This window comes from Bubalus kerabau, chromosome 9, assembly GCF_029407905.1.
Source record: "Bubalus kerabau isolate K-KA32 ecotype Philippines breed swamp buffalo chromosome 9, PCC_UOA_SB_1v2, whole genome shotgun sequence".
Taxonomy (NCBI): domain Eukaryota; kingdom Metazoa; phylum Chordata; class Mammalia; order Artiodactyla; family Bovidae; genus Bubalus; species Bubalus kerabau.
In genome coordinates this window covers 27,054,913-27,070,474 of record NC_073632.1, presented here as the reverse complement: position 1 = coordinate 27,070,474, position 15,562 = coordinate 27,054,913, and the positions used below count along the sequence as shown (strand labels likewise).

The 15,562-nt window shown below is 41.7% G+C and overlaps 1 long non-coding RNA gene across 5 annotated transcripts; it reads left to right on the top strand.

The window, feature by feature from the left end:
• The first annotated feature begins 8,363 nt into the window (after positions 1 to 8,363).
• On the top strand, positions 8,364 to 14,509 carry LOC129619655 (uncharacterized). Of its 5 annotated transcripts, none has more exons than XR_008698017.1 (4): positions 8,364 to 8,497; positions 10,493 to 10,618; positions 11,965 to 12,094; positions 13,678 to 14,509. It is a non-coding gene; the product is annotated as an uncharacterized LOC129619655 (long non-coding RNA). The 5 variants fall into 5 exon arrangements; XR_008698018.1 differs by lacking the exon at positions 8,364 to 8,497 and adding an exon at positions 8,679 to 8,693; XR_008698016.1 differs by lacking the exon at positions 8,364 to 8,497 and adding an exon at positions 8,906 to 10,322.
• Positions 14,510 to 15,562: the final 1,053 nt, after the last annotated feature.

The following is a 15,562-nucleotide window of genomic DNA, read 5'->3' as shown; positions in this document are numbered from 1 at the left end:
AAAGTCAGGAGTCAAAGAATCAAGTAACTATCCAAAGTTAAATAACTAGTTAGCAGCAAACTTGTATAATAGGGAAGAACCTTTGTATTCTACTACAAGTTAATCACTAAAGGAATGTTGCCTGTAAGCTTAGATTATACTTAATGGCCCATCAGTGTAAACCCTGCCTCCCAGGTAATCCTGCCTCCCAGGTAATGAGTATGAGGCTAATATACCCTTGTTTAGCTCTTAGGAAACATAATGACCAGGCTCACCTGTGAATGCCTGCAGGAAGGAAGAAATCAACATATCCCATCTAGAAACTGACCAGAACCAGGAAATGTTTGACTTTACTCCCTCCCTTTTAGTATAAAACAAGTCTGAATTCTAACTCAGGCAGAATGGTTCTTTGGGACACTAATCCATTGTCTTCTCAGTGTATCCAGTTTGCAAATAAAGTCGCTATCCCTTGACCTGACACACTGATTTATTGGCCTGTCATACTGTAAGCAGTATGAGCTTGGCCTTGGTAACACTTGGACTGGAGGCTTCCATCCAATTTCTCTTTCATTCTACCAGTTAGCTTCTTTGGACTCTTTCAACACTATAAAAAAGAGTAGTGATATTGTGCCCTCCTTTGCTCCAGAGTAAGAACGTCAGCAGAACGTCTTGCAATCCTTGAGGAAGCAGATGTAAAATTAGGGTTTAGAAAGGCAGGCATTAGCTCAGGCAGCATATCTCAAATTATAACAGGTTGCATAATGACATTTCTAAATTTCTCCAATTTGACATTGGAAATGTGCCTTCCTGTGCAGAAATGCAATTCCACTTGCTGGGCCACAGGAGAAATGAGACTTGATTGGCCTGCCGTTTTTGGTTGGATAAATGGATAATAAGATTCTCCCTAGACTTTTCTAACTGTGTGTTCACAAGCATATTTGCTGCGTTAGTGGAAAATAAGATTGTCTTTATAATAAAGGCTACCAGGCTGAGGCAAAATTGATTCAGTGTTTGAGAATCCTAACTGCTAATAGAAATACAGCTATATGACTGCTTAGATCAATATATTGGATCAACTGCGAATGAATGAATGGTTAATAATCACCATAGAAAATGCATTGCCCCATCTCTGATGGCTCTGTTGACTTAACCATGCTATGGGGCTGGGGATGGACAGAAACATGAAGAAGGAAAGAAAGACAGGTATCTCCTCTAACTGGAAGAGATACCTGTCAGCAGGGAGAGAGCAGGGTTGTGGGTCAGGACTGTGGGCCTGGAACTGCAGGCATATTGTGAAAGCAAAGGCAGTATGGGGTACGGCCATTCTTTGTCTCCTAGTCAAATTTATCTGGATGTGCCTAAGCAATGACCTTGGGCAAACAAAGACTTTTCAAATAGTACATGCTTCCTGCCCTTTATATACAATTTCTCCTCATAGAACTTTTATTTTGCTGCCAACACGACGTCATTCCTTTGACTTTCAGCACAGCAGCTTCAAATACATCCTAATGTCCAACATCATGAGCTCGAAAGGTGCCTGTTACACAAGAGACAATTCTGTTGCTTACCAGTGAGGAGGCACCTCGAGGGCCAACAGTAAATGTGTATTTAGTGTAAATGATCAACCTAAATCTCCACCGCTGCATCTTCCAGCCCTGATAAGAAGCTAATGGTTAAGAGTGCTATACCCCGGCCTGCTCAGCAATTTTGCAGGGTGTGGAAAGTTTAATACAAGGCTTGCATTTCAGCGTTCTCTGCGAGGAGTGGACCAAAACCTTGCCAGGCGTGAGACAGTTACCTGGGCAACTTAAAATAAATGCATGTTTTCCAAATGCATTCCACGTCTAAAGCCTCAAAATTGGTGGTGAGGGGAGTAGGGTTGAAACGGGGCAGCTGTAGGGTCAGGGGGCACTCCAGGTGGTTCTGATCTACAGCCAGGGTGGGAAGACAGATTCCGAGGTTGAATTCTGGGGGAAAAAATAAAAAGAAAGATACATAAAATAGATAACCAACAAGAGCCGGCTGTGTAGCACAATAAACTGTAGTCAATATTTTGTGATAACCTATAATGGAAAAGAATCTGAAAAAGAATATATATAACACTGAATCACTTTGCTATACACCTGAAATTTATACAGCACTGTAAATCGACTATACTTCAGTTTTTTTTTTAAAAAAAAAGGACCAAAAAAAAGTAAAATAAAAAGATTTGGGGGACTTCCTTGGCAGTCCTGTGGTTAAAACTCTACATGCCCGGTGCAAGGAGTACAAGTTCGATCCCTGGTGGCGGAACTAAGATCCCCACATGCTGCACAGTACAGCCAAGAAAAAAAAAAAGGAGAAATATTGTAAGTCATAAGATTTTCCCCCCTGAATAATAACTGCTGAGACACTTTAGGAATCTTTATAAAATCTATTGTTATGATGCCCTGTTCAATTATGGTCCTGCCCTCAATTTATACTGTGATCTTTTTGGAGGAGGCTTTGGATCCTGTTAAGTCAAACATTTTGAACAGTTACCATGTGCCAAGCCCTTTGGGCAACTCAGTGGGTCAGACCTATTTACTGTTCACAGGAAGCTGACACTGAATCTAGACTGTGGAAGATGAGACTCTTATACATGACTCATCAGATGATAAGCTGCAGATCAGAAGAGCCAGAGGTACTGAGGAGCTGGTCCTGGCTCACTTTGATCCTGGTGATGCTGCTCACGATCTTCCTAGGAGGCCAGTGAGCCGTGCCTCCTTAGTCGTGTATGACTCTTTGTGACCCCATGGACTATAGCCCACCAGGCTCCTCTGTCCATGGGATTTTTCCAGGCAAGAATACTGGAGTGGGTTGCCCTTTCCTTCTCCTTCACCAGGGGATCGTCCCGATCCAGGGATTGAACCCATGTCTCCTGCGTCTCCTGCATTGCAAGCAGATTCTTTACCCACTGAGCCATCGGGGAAGCTCAGAGGCCAGGGAGGACTCTTTTCCAGTCGCCTGCTGCTTTTCTTTCTCATAATGGATGGAATGCTCAAGGATGCAGTGTCTGCGTGCTGAGTACAGCTGTCCCAAAAAGCGTAGGACTGAGCTGAATGGAAGCACCTCCCAGCCTCTAAGGAAAGAATTGAAGAAAGGCTGGAATAGCCGGTCTGTCCTTAGATCCATGGGAGAAGTGCTCAATGAGGCTATGGGTTTAAAAAAAGAGAGATGATGCTAATAAAGAGAGAAAGGAATCAGAAGAGCCAGGAATTCTGCCTTCTGCCAGGTACACTGGGAACCCAGCACGTGCTGTTTGCCCAGCTGTGAGTTCTGAGCCTAAGGATCCAACCCTCAGCTTTCCGTCCTGGGGTCTCTCCGTCAGGTTGCTGGTTTTCTTGTTTATGCATGGTCTGTTGCAAGGCTAGAGGTCTACTGCTGTGGTTTTTTTGTTTTGTTTTGTTTTGTTTCTTTTACTATAAGTAGCTTTATTTTATTTTATTTATTTATTTAAATTTTATTTTATTTTTAAACTTTACATAATTGTATTAGTTTTGCCAAATATCAAAATGAATCCGCCACAGGTATACATGTGTTCCCCATCCTGAACCCTCCTCCCTCCTCCCTCCCCACACCATCCCTCTGGGTCGTCCAAGTGCACCAGCCCCAAGCATCCAGTATCGTGCATCGAACCTGGACTGGCAACTCGTTTCATACATGATATTTTACATGTTTCAATGCCATTCTCCCAAATCTTCCCACCCTCTCCCTGTGGTTATGAAACTGCACGGAATCATCTCGGGGGTGGGAGGCTGGGGGGTGGGCGGGGTGGGGCAGGAGGGCAGCCCCAAACTGCAGAAAATTTTAAGACCAACAGAACCAAACTGTATCATTGGAGACCACAGTGAGTCTGGGAGTAACCCGGGCTTCTATGCAGAAGGGCGTGTCTGTGAAACAAGATTATTTGCATTCTTGTTTTATTTTCTTTTTTATTTACTTATTTTTAACCATGTTTTCAAAATTGAAGTATAGTTAGTTTACAATGTTGTGTTAATTTTAGGTGTACATCAGAGTGATTCAGGTGTGTGTGTGTGTATATATATGTATTCTTTCTCAGACTTTGTTTTAGAGATTATTGTAAGATATTGAGTATAGTTCCCTGTGCTGTACAGTAGGCCCCTGTTTATTTACATTCTTGTAAAATGAGTGCTGGGGAAATGTGGATGGGATCCTGGAGTAAGTTCAGTAGCTAAGTCTCTTTTAAAGATTTGAAGAATTCTAGAGATGTACTATGGAGTGGTGCTGGTTATTTCAATAAAGAAGCAACGTGTGTTTTCCTTTTAAACAACTAGAAAAAAATATATTTATGTTTATCTCAAAACTGGAGCCCAAAGATTGGTTCTGAAAATAATGAATGTCCAAAACATAAATAGTTTTTCATTTTTTTAAAAGAATGTGATAGTAGGTAATGCCACTAAGTTCATAGTAGGTAATGGCATTTCTTATACAATGCTCACTATTAGCAGAACTAACTATTTTTGGCTGCACTGGGTCTTTGCTGCTGCATGGGCTTTCTCTAGGTGTGGAGAGCGGAGGCTACTCTCTAGTTGGGGTGTGAGGGCTGCTCATTGTGGTGGCTTCTCTTGCTGCAGCTCAGTAGTTGTGGCACATGAAGTTAGTTGTCCCGCGGCATGTGGAATCTTCCCGGATCAGGAATGGAACCCGTGTCCCTGCCTTGGCGTGTGAATTCTGAACTGGCAGGGAGAATTCTAACCCTAACCCTAACCCTAACCCTAGCAGAACTTTCCATCCAGATTTTAGTGTGTAAGTCAATGACAAGAGACATTCATTTATGTACACTGATCTGAAAAAGGGACTTTTCCGGAGCTTGAATGGCCCCAAAATATGGCATTTAGTGTAAAAAAAAAAAAAAAAGAAGGGAGAACATGGGTTTCTGATTTCTAAAAAGTCAAAGATCAAATATCCTTGACACAGTAACTTGTGATGTTTTAACCAGAAAGCAAATGACCTCTAAAGGGTCTGCCAGCCAGACACCTAGTGTCAGACTGTTTTTCTGATGCACTGATGTCCGTCTCAGCTATAACTACTCAGCAGCGCTCAGCATGGCAAGGAAATGCAGTGTAAGCCTTAGCGTGATAGCAGAAAGTCTGAGTTCTTCCAGCAAGGGTGTCTAATGCTCAACATGAAGAAAATACGTTTTCAGAGACCTGAGACTAGGAAAGAAGGTAGCTATACGTGTATATATGGGCTTCCCTGGTGGCTCAGCAGGAAAGAATCTATCTGCCTGCAAGGCAGGAGATGTGAGTTTGATCCATGGGTGGGGAAGATCCCCTGGAAGAGGAAGTGGCAACCCACTTCAGTATTCTTGCCTGAAAAATCTCATGGACAGAGAAGTCTGGCAGGCTACAGTCCATGGGGCGCAAGAAGTCAGACACGACTGAGCAACTGAGCACACACGTAGGTGAGTATATGGCTAAGAAGAGTTAGAAAAACAAAATATATGGCCCACCAGCTAAAACCTGAAAACGCTGGGACTTCCCTGGGGGTCCAGTGGTTAAGAATCTTCCTTCCAATGCAGGGGACGTGGGTTTGATCCCTGGTCAAGTAACTAAGATCTCACATGCTAGAGCCCCTGCTCTGCAACTAGAGAAAGCCTGCACGCTGCAGTGAAGACCTAGCACAGCCAAAAAAACACACAAGCAAAACAAGCTAAAAATCTTGTGTGAAGGTTGTCCTAAGGCTTCTGGGATGGATCCCTGGAGAGCTAAGCAGGGCAGACTTGCCCTCTCCAAAGGCAAAAGGGACACTTTACAATCCCCACCCAGGATCCACAGGATGCCCCGGGGATTTGTGAGCAGTTGCTCAGCCAGTCTGCCTGCCCGCTCAGCTCACACCTCTAGAAAGGCCCTGCAGCATCAATTTCTCCCCTTGGAAAGTCAGCTTCAGAAGACCAATTGAATAGTACTCTACAATTTCATGACCTTATTATTTATTTTAAAGGAGAAGCCTCTGGTTTCTTTCCACTGGGGTGAACATGATTAAGTCAGCAATTTGATGTCCAGGAGAAGAAGTAACCAAAATAAAATTTTCCACCAAGATCATATCTCAAGGTGAAATTTGCTTCCTTGTCACCAACTCTGTCATCACACTTTCAGACACTTGTTTTCATTTCGTGATTGGCTCAGCAGGAATCATCTCTCTTTTGAGTGTGTTTAATCAAACTGACTGTAATCAACCACACGTGTTCATGGTTTTCTTTACGCAACTTGCATTTTGACTCTCCTGGGTGCCAGCAGTCAATGGATGAGAACTCTGCTTGTTCAGCTGCTTGCATTCCCACACCACAGATTTCATCACGGCACTTCATATTTGAATCTGGGTACTCATTGATTCAATTCCCCACATTTGAAAATTCGCTTTGAATATTACAGCTTTACCAAAACATGGAGAATTCAAGGTGGCTTTGTATAATACTCTGTAAAGACACTTATGATCTTAATATTTGTCTAAGTATCAATAATTCCTCATGCCGTGTCAAGGGCAGGGAATAGGAAATTAACCTGTAAGAAGAGGGGAACAAGATTATGGAGGTATTCATTCACATGATTAATAGTTCAACAGCTTATTTTTTTGTCTCGCGATTCCATGGGTTGCCTGGGTGATTCCACTCATCTCTCCCAGCATCATTCATAGGACTGCATCTATGTGACAGATTGGCTGGGGCCTGGGCTCAGCGGGGGCTGTCGGCCAAGGCACATTGATCTTAACCGCAGGTAGCCTCTCCATGTTGCTGCCATCGTGAGGGGCTCTAGGCAACATTCTCAGAAGAAAGTTGCTAAGAGTGGGAAAAGAGCTGTAAAATCTTTTTTTTTTTTTGCTTATACATTTTTTTTTAAGATTTTTTTTTTTTTTAATGTGGACCATTTTTAGTCTTTTTGGAGTTCGTTCCAATATCGCTTCTCTTCTGTGTTTTGTTTTTTTGGAGAGGCATGCGGGATTTTAGCTCCCTGGCCAGCAATCGAACCTGCGCCCCCTGCACTGGAAGGCAAAGCCTTCCGCCCTGGACAGCCAGGGAAGCCCCTACTACAGCTTTTAAATGAAGCTATAAGACCTACTGGTGTCACATTTTACTGGTCAAAGCAAGTCGTGAAGCCAGCTCAGCTCCACGAGGAGAGAGAAGAGGCTCTGCCTCTTGGGGAGAGGAGTGGCAGAGTCACCTTGAAGAAAGCTTGTGCGATGGGAGACACTGATGCTGGCATTTTGGGAAACTGTTTACTCTACCTCCTAACACAGTTCACATTCTGGCCACACACCAAATACACTCATCACCACCTTTCTCCATGGCTCATCACTCAGCCATAGAAAAAACTGAATGCCTTTTGCAGCAACACAGAACGGACCTAGAGATGATCATACAGGTGAAGTAAGTCAGAGAAAGACAAATATCATATGATAACATTTATATGTGAAATCTAAAAAAAGATACAACTGAACTTATTTACAAAACAGAAAGAGACTCACAGGCATAAAAAAACAAACTTCTGGTTACCAACGGGTGGGGAGGGATCAATTAGAAGAAGGGGAGGGAAGCTTCAGAGGGGGTCTAGGAGACCCCGGCCTGGGTCTCCCGGGGCTGGGTGCCCGGTGGCCTCAGCCTGACTTGGACTCGGGTGAGCAGGACCTGGGTGAGCAGCTTTCTTCAAGGTGACTCTGCCACTCTCCCCAAGAGGCAGAGCCTCTTTTCTCTCCTCTGCAGCAGCCCAGGGACTCTACCACACTGACTTTTTAGGAAATCACAGCGAATTAGAAAGGGAAAAATATCTCCCACAGTCCATTCCATGAGCAATAACCGCTTTACATTTGGCATATATCCTTTCAGATTTCCTGTATGCATGTTTATTTGCAAACTTAAAAAATGGATTATACTGTTCATACTGTTTTATAACCTGTCCTTTTTCATTTAGTATATTGTGTGTGGCAAAAAAAAAAAAAAGCATTTATACACGATATAAAATAGACAAGTTCCTACTGTTTATTTGTACAGGGAATGGTATTCAATATCTTGTTATAAACTCTAATAGGAAAGAATCTGAAAAAGAATATATAGATATAAATATCTGAATCAATATGCTGTATACCAGAAACTAATACAACATTGTAAATCAACTATACTCCAATAAAAATTAATTTAAAATAGAAGACAAGTGTTCTCCTCCCTCTATACTCAACACACAGTAATGACACAAAGACAGGAAAGTTGCAAATAGGTAAATGATTATATACTTTGCCTCTCCTGGCCCCTGAAGAGAGCAGAGAGTAAATGTGGAAAAAGTGGGGAAGTTCTGTGTTCAGGCTGATGGCTTAGAATCGTGCGCAGTCATCTGGTCGTAGTTGTGAAACCACCACCATCTCCTGAGCGCTAACTAGGGCCAGGCACTGTTCTGAGCAGTCTCCACACACTTTCTCATTCAACCTTCTTCGCTAACTTGAGAAAAAAGGTACCTTTTTGGGAATCGAGGCACAGTCGTGACAGGTGAGATAACTTACCTAAGCTCTATGGCTAAAGTATTTAAAGGTGGGAAAGTTGAAGGTGGCTTTGAACTTTCTGGTTTGGATATTAACCAGAATAGCAAAAGCAGAACAAGGGATAGGAGATGGAAAAGTTGAATTAATCCTTGGATGTATGAATGTTGAGGTCCCTGCAAGATATCAGTGGGGAAGAGCTGAAGGTTAGAAACACAGACTTAGGAATCATTGGCCTTCATGGGACCCTAACACGAGTCTTCCCAGAAAAGCAGCTTGGGGATGAAGTGGGCAAAATTCAACAGCTGCCCAGTTCTTGCTCGTTATGGTTGCAAGTTGCTCCTCTGTGGCTGGTGTTTCTAATATATCATGTTATGGGCTATGGGTAAGGGGGTGGGTGGGTCAGGGCTCAGTTTTCTGCCCGTTGTGATACAATAATTTGGATCTCAGTTCCTGTAAACTTGCACAAGAAAGCTGTTTCTAGTCAGAGATATGAATTTAGAATATTCTCCTCTCTGTGTCCAGGAGAGTGTATTCTTTGCACGCTCCCACATTTGAGGAAAATTGGATTTGGGGTCCATGGAGAGCCTCATTTCCTTGTGGAGAACAGTTCTTGTGTTTTAGTTTACCACTGGTTTATTTGTAAATCAACTGCAATTGAAAACATGTAAATATATCAACTGCTGGGACATCACCTAATTATAAATTAAATAAGCACAATAGCCTCTCAAAGACTGGAAAACCGGGAGGACGGCAATACTTCAGAGATCCATGATGCCTTCAGGGGAATTGTGCTTGCCCCCTGGAGTGTTTCGTGTGGAAGTAGACCTAAAAAACAGTTGTGCCGTGTTTCATTTTGATTTAGAACCACGCTTTTAAAAAATAACAGAAATAACGGGTTTTCACTGTGAAGTCCATTTTCATATTTATCTCGTTACAAGGTTATATAACCCTTTGGTGTGGGGTAGGCAGGAACACAGATGGTACGGTAACCATAGCAACGCCACTTAGGCTTCTTTTCTGCCTGTCAGCTCTTTTCAGCATCATGTTCCTTCTAAAGCAGAGGCTCGCTCTCTCACACACACACTTCCCTCCTTTTCTCCTCTCCTCTGCACTCTCTGCCTCTGACCCAGCTCTCTCAGCAGCCTAAAAAACGATGAAGACATTTTATACTGCTTCCTCTTAGTTTTTCCATCTCTATTCAAACCTTAAATATGAATCTGAATTGTAATGTTTCCATCCTAAGACTGAATTTCTTACTTATCTCTCTTTTACTTAAATAGGAGATAAGGCAAGAAAAGCAATTATAAGAAGAGAAGCTACTGAAATGAAACCATTTTTCTTAACCTTTGAGTTCAGGCAAAAATCACCCAAGTCCAAATAGGCAAACATGTCCCCTCAGGACTCTCAGAAGTGGATTCTGTGTCTTCTTTAGGTAAATCTAACTTCCAGCCATCCTTCCATTAAAAGTCTCCCTGAACTCTCCATCCCATTTTTAGGTATATTCATTAAAAATTAGATATACTAATTAAAATATATTTAGGTATGCTGCTGCTGCTGCTGCTGCTAAGTCACTTCAGTCGTGTCCGACTCTGTGTAACTCCCTAGACGGCAGCCCACCAGGCTTCCCGTCCCTGGGATTCTCCAGGCAAGAACACTGGAGTGGGTTGCCATTTCCTTCTCCAATGCATGGAAGTGAAAAGTCAAAGTGAAGTCGTTCAGTCGTGTCCAACTCTAGTGACCCCATGGACTGCAGCCTACCAGGCTCCTCTGTCCATGGGATTTTCTAGGCAAAAGTACTGGAATGGGGTGCCATTGCCTTCTTGGATATTTAGGTATATTTTTTCATAATTCAAGACACTTTTATTCAACATTGTATATTTTAGAGCACATTTAACATGATTATTTTATGTATTCAGTCATATCTAGATAGTTGAACAATTATTCACAACTTTCATTATTTATTATAATGATTACTAAACATTTGCTTTATTGGCCCCTTTAGAAAGCATTGACAATAACTTCACTCATCTCTGCTGCTGCTGCTGCTAAGTCGCTTCAGTCATGTCCGACTCTGTGCGACCCCAGAGACGGCAGCCCACCAGGCTCCCCTGTCCCTGGGATTCTTCAGGTAGGAACACTGGAGTGGGTTGCCATTTCCTTCTCCACTCATCTCTATCAACATAATTGAGAACTACCTGGTTTAGGTATGTTAAGTAAAATATATTTTGGTATATTAATTAAAAATCTGGAGCCTTTCAGCTTGCCCCTCTGTAACATCACTAAGCAGGATTAGTCGACAAGCACACATTGAGTTTCTGCCTCTCAAAAATTAGGTCCTCTGTGAGATTACTTTAGGGTCTTTTCTGCCTTGAAACTTATCTCTGTGCAGAGACTACATTTTACCTCTTTCTTGTTTTTTACCTGCCACCCCTCAGGGAGGCTTTCCTGACAGAATCTTGGCTATTCTTAGTTCCCTGTATACATCTTTAGTTGTGATTTATTTTGACTTGCTTGATTATACTTGCTTATTGTCTGTCTCCCAATAGGCTCTATGGTTCTTGAGAGAAGAGGCCATGTTTGAAATGTTTAATAATGTTTTCCTATTATCTCATGTAGGAGTTGGCTCATTTTAAGTATTAAATACTTTCCAAATAAATAAATGAATGTTTCCTTTTGAGTGAACTCCTTTTAGATTTGGTTGTAAAATGAAACCAAACCCGTTTTTCTAATTTGACGTATTGGCATGACTTCCATTTCCCTTTTCCTTTGGCTGCTAGGAAGCTCAAGGTAAGGCTCAATTGGTGTAGCTGTATGTACTTCCTTCTGTATATATTTATTTCCTTTCTTTTTCATGGCTTTTATTTATTTATTATAATTATAGTTGCATAGTAAAAAATATATTGTTTTTATATTTTCTATTTTAAGCCACCTCAAAAATCTTCTTGAAGGCAAGTACCATATAATCATAAATAAATAAGGATAGGGGTCTTCAGAGCAGAATGACTTTTCAGGAATCTCACAGAGAGAATATTGCATAGTGTGAATTAAATGTTGACATGAGCAGTGACCAAAGAATCTGAATATATTGGTAGAAAATTGAAAAGGCCTTTTTACTCTTAAGCTATGCCAAAGAGTATTGAGTGAGAATAAGTAAACATTTCATTTAAAAAAATGATCACTTTTATCTGTGAAAGAGTTGAATTTTTAAGGGTAAAATCCACTTGCATTGCTGAGGCAATACTTTATTAAAGTTCATATATATATATATTTTTTTTTTTTCTTGCAGACCCATTTAAAATTCCTTGTCTCTGTGGCCCATTGGGTTCCCTGCCACCTTTTATTAGGGAAGAAAAATTTGCCTTAAAGTCATGATTCATGGGTTTTACCACCTTAGGTAAATAGGGTTGCCAGATGATTGAAGTTTGCAGATTCAGGGCGTAAAAACCTTCAGCTGACACTGAGATCTGTTTACAGCTGGTGGAGGGGAAGAGACTGAGCTTTAGGAGTCTCCTGAGATGCTTTTCAGTGTCTGTGGTCAGAAGAGGAAGCTGTGATGACGGAGCAAATCAATGACATCAGTGTCACCTGGGAGGTGGTGTGACAAGTAAGGATCTATTAATAGAAAGGACAACTGGGAAAATGTCACACTTAGAAAACAAATGATTTGTGGCAAGAGAAGCTGGGAACCCATTTCAGGTGAAAGGAAGAATAACTTTCCTCAGCAACAAGAAGACAGATAGCATCTGCTTCTGTGCCTCAGGGGATAGGAACGGGTCAGTGTGGCTTTTCTCCCTGGCATGGGGGTGTGGGTGGTGAGTGTGGCTACTGCAGGTTCTGGACAGGAGCTTGAGTAAGCTCCGGGAGTTGGTGATGGACAGGAAAGCCTGGCGTGCTGCAGTCCGTGGGATCGCACAGAGTCGGACACGACTGAGTGACTGAACTGAACTGAACTGAACGAGCTCAAGAATGGAAAGAAGGGCCAGTGGCTTCCTCTGATCCTGATTCTCTGGGGCAGGGGAGTGTAGCCAGGGGACAAAGGGAGAGAGTGCTGCCTTCTACCTACTGTTACTGTTCCTCTATTCGTAGCAAGACAGAGGGTGGCCATCACCTGCATAGAGTCCTATCTTGACTCTTTGAAAACACTCCGTGGACAAAGCCCTCATTTTCTCTACCTTCATTATTTCTATGACTCTGGGCTCATGCTGGCCTAATAATAGGATGCATCGTTTTTTAGGAGTTTGATAGAATGATGTTTGATAGATTAAAAGACATGTGCTACTTGGAAGGAAAGCTATGACAAACCTAGACAGCATATTTAAAAGCAGAGACATCGCTCTGCTGACAAAGGTCTGTATAGTCAAAGCTATGGTTTTTCCCATAGTCATGTATGGATGTGCGAGTTGGACCATAAAGACGGCTGAGTGCTGAAGAATTGATGCTTTCAAATTATGATGCTGGAGAAGACTCTTGAGAGTCCTTTGGACTCCAAGGAGATCAAACCAGTCAATCCTAAAGGAAATCAACCTGAATATTCATTAGAAGGACTGATGCTGAAGCTCCAATACTTTGGCCACCTGATGCGAAGAGATGACTCTTTGGAAAAGACCCTGATGTTGGGAGAGAATGAAGGCAGGAGGAGAAGGGGGTGACAGAGGATGAGATGGTTGGATGGCATCATTACTAAATGGACATGAGTTTCTGCAAAATCCAGGAGATAGTGAAGGATGGGGAATCCTGGTGTGCTACAGTCCATGGGGTTGCAAACTGTTGCACACAACTTAGGGCCTGAACAACAAATACCGTTGGGCTCCAAGTTTATTGTTTGGCTGTGGATACCCAGTTATCCCAGCACTGTTTCTTAAGAAGACCACTCTTTTCCCATTGAATTTTCTTGGTGCCCTACTAAAAATCAATTGACTCTGACTATATTCGAATATCACCTCTCTTGATTACTGCAGGACTGTAGTAAATTTGTAATTGGGAGTGTGAGCCCTCCAACTCTGATCTTTTTAAACATTTCTTTGGCTATTCTAGGTTTCTTGTATTTCCATATGAATTTCAGATTCAGCTTGTCAGTTTCTGCAAAGAGCCGACTATGATTTTAATAGGGATTGCATTGAATCTGTAGATCAATTAGGAGAGTATTTCCATCTATACAGTATTAAGTCTTCCAATCTTCCTTCGTAGCTCAGTTGGTAAAGAATCTGCCTGCAATGCAGGAGACCCGGGTTTGATCTCTGGGTCGGGAAGATCCCCTGGAAAAGGAAATGACAACACACTCCAGTATTCCTGCCTGGAGAAGAATTTCTTGCCTGGAGAAGTATTGTCCCATGGACAGAGGAGCCTGGAGGGCTACCGCCCATGTGGTTACAAGAGCTAAACAAGGCTTAGTGACTAAACCACCACCACCCATGAGCACGTGATGTCTTTCCATTTATTTTAGGTCCTCTTTAATTTCTTTCAACCATGATTTTTAGTTTTCAGAGTATAATTTTTATACTTCTATTAAATTTGTTCTTTAATTCTTTTTGATGTTATTGTAAATTGAATTATTTTCTTAATTTCATTTATGGTTTGTTCATTGCTACCAATGTACAATTGGTACAGTTGACTTCTGTAGTATATAAATCTGTGTCCTACAACCCAACTGAATTCATTTATTAGTTCTAATAGTTTTTTAGTAGAATTCTAAGGATTTTCTGTATATAGGAATGATCATATCATCTGCAAATACAGCTAATTTTTTTTCTTTACCAATCTAGTCCTCTATTTATTTTCTTGCCTAGTTGCCCTGGCTTAAAACAGCCAGTAGAATGTTGAATAGAAGTGATAGGTGCAGACATCCTTTTCTTGTTCTTGCTCTTTAGGAGAAAGTATATAGTCTTTCATCATCTGGTAGAAGCTTTTCATAGATACCGTTAATCAAATTGAGGAATTTCCCTCCTATTTCTAGTTTATTGAGTGTTTTTATCATGAAGGTTAAAATTCTGTCAAATACTTTTTCTGCATCTATTGCAATGTTCGTGTGGTTTTTGTCCTTTATTCTTTTGCTTGATGTGTTACACTGATTGATTTCTGATGTTAAGTTTGAGCATTTAAAATATGCTTACAGGCCATTTGTGTTCTGTTAAATACTATTCATAGCACTTGCCTTTTTTTCTGCTGGTTGCTTGTCCTTTTCATACCGCTTTTAATACTTTTTTATATAGCTTAAATATCTTTATCAGTTATAATTTAGCAAAAATTTTCTCCAAATTTTTTGTCTTTTCTTTTTATGAAGTCTTTTGATGAACAGTAGATTCTTAACCATGTTATACAATTTAAAAACCTTTATAGTTTGTGTCCATTGTATTGGAGATCTGTTTTAAAATTCCTTTTCTTCAGGAAATAAGTGTATTCTCCTGAAATGTCTTGCCAGTCACAGTTAGATCTTGACTCCCAACTAGGGCTTTTTTTTTTTTTTTTAACATGTGAGGTAGGATCAGATGTTGTATTTTCCCATGTGGATGTCCAGTTGTTTTGGACACAGTTAATGTGGCTCCTCAGATTCACTCAGCCTCACCTTGCTCAGCCTCACCTTGCTCAGGGTCCTCTGCTGATTACTCTTGATGAGCTCCTGATGGCTCCGTGGCTGCTGTTGCTAATGCCTCATCTGCCAGGAGCCGGCATATTGCATATTGAGTGCATATTGCATATTGCATATTGAGTGCAGCACTTTCCACAGCATCATCTTTCAGGATCTGGAATAGCTCAACTGGAATTTTATCACTGCCAGGAGCAGGAGCTCCGCCCATGGCAAAGGTCATGAGGAAGGAGGCTCGGCGTACACAAAGGCGGGATCGAGCCTCGGGAGTCCCCCTGGAAATTCTCGAGCATCTACCCCCAAAACCAGAGTCTGCCTACTTTCTGCTTTGTGCTTTCACCTACACCTCTGACTTTACGGGGGGCTGTCCCCCACTACCTCTCTCTGAAAAAAGAATTAGCTTACAGCTCCAGTTAATAATTCCTGGGTGTGACAGTGTTTAACCTACAAACTCCTTTGGAAATCCTCTAGCCTGCCTGAATAGGTTTT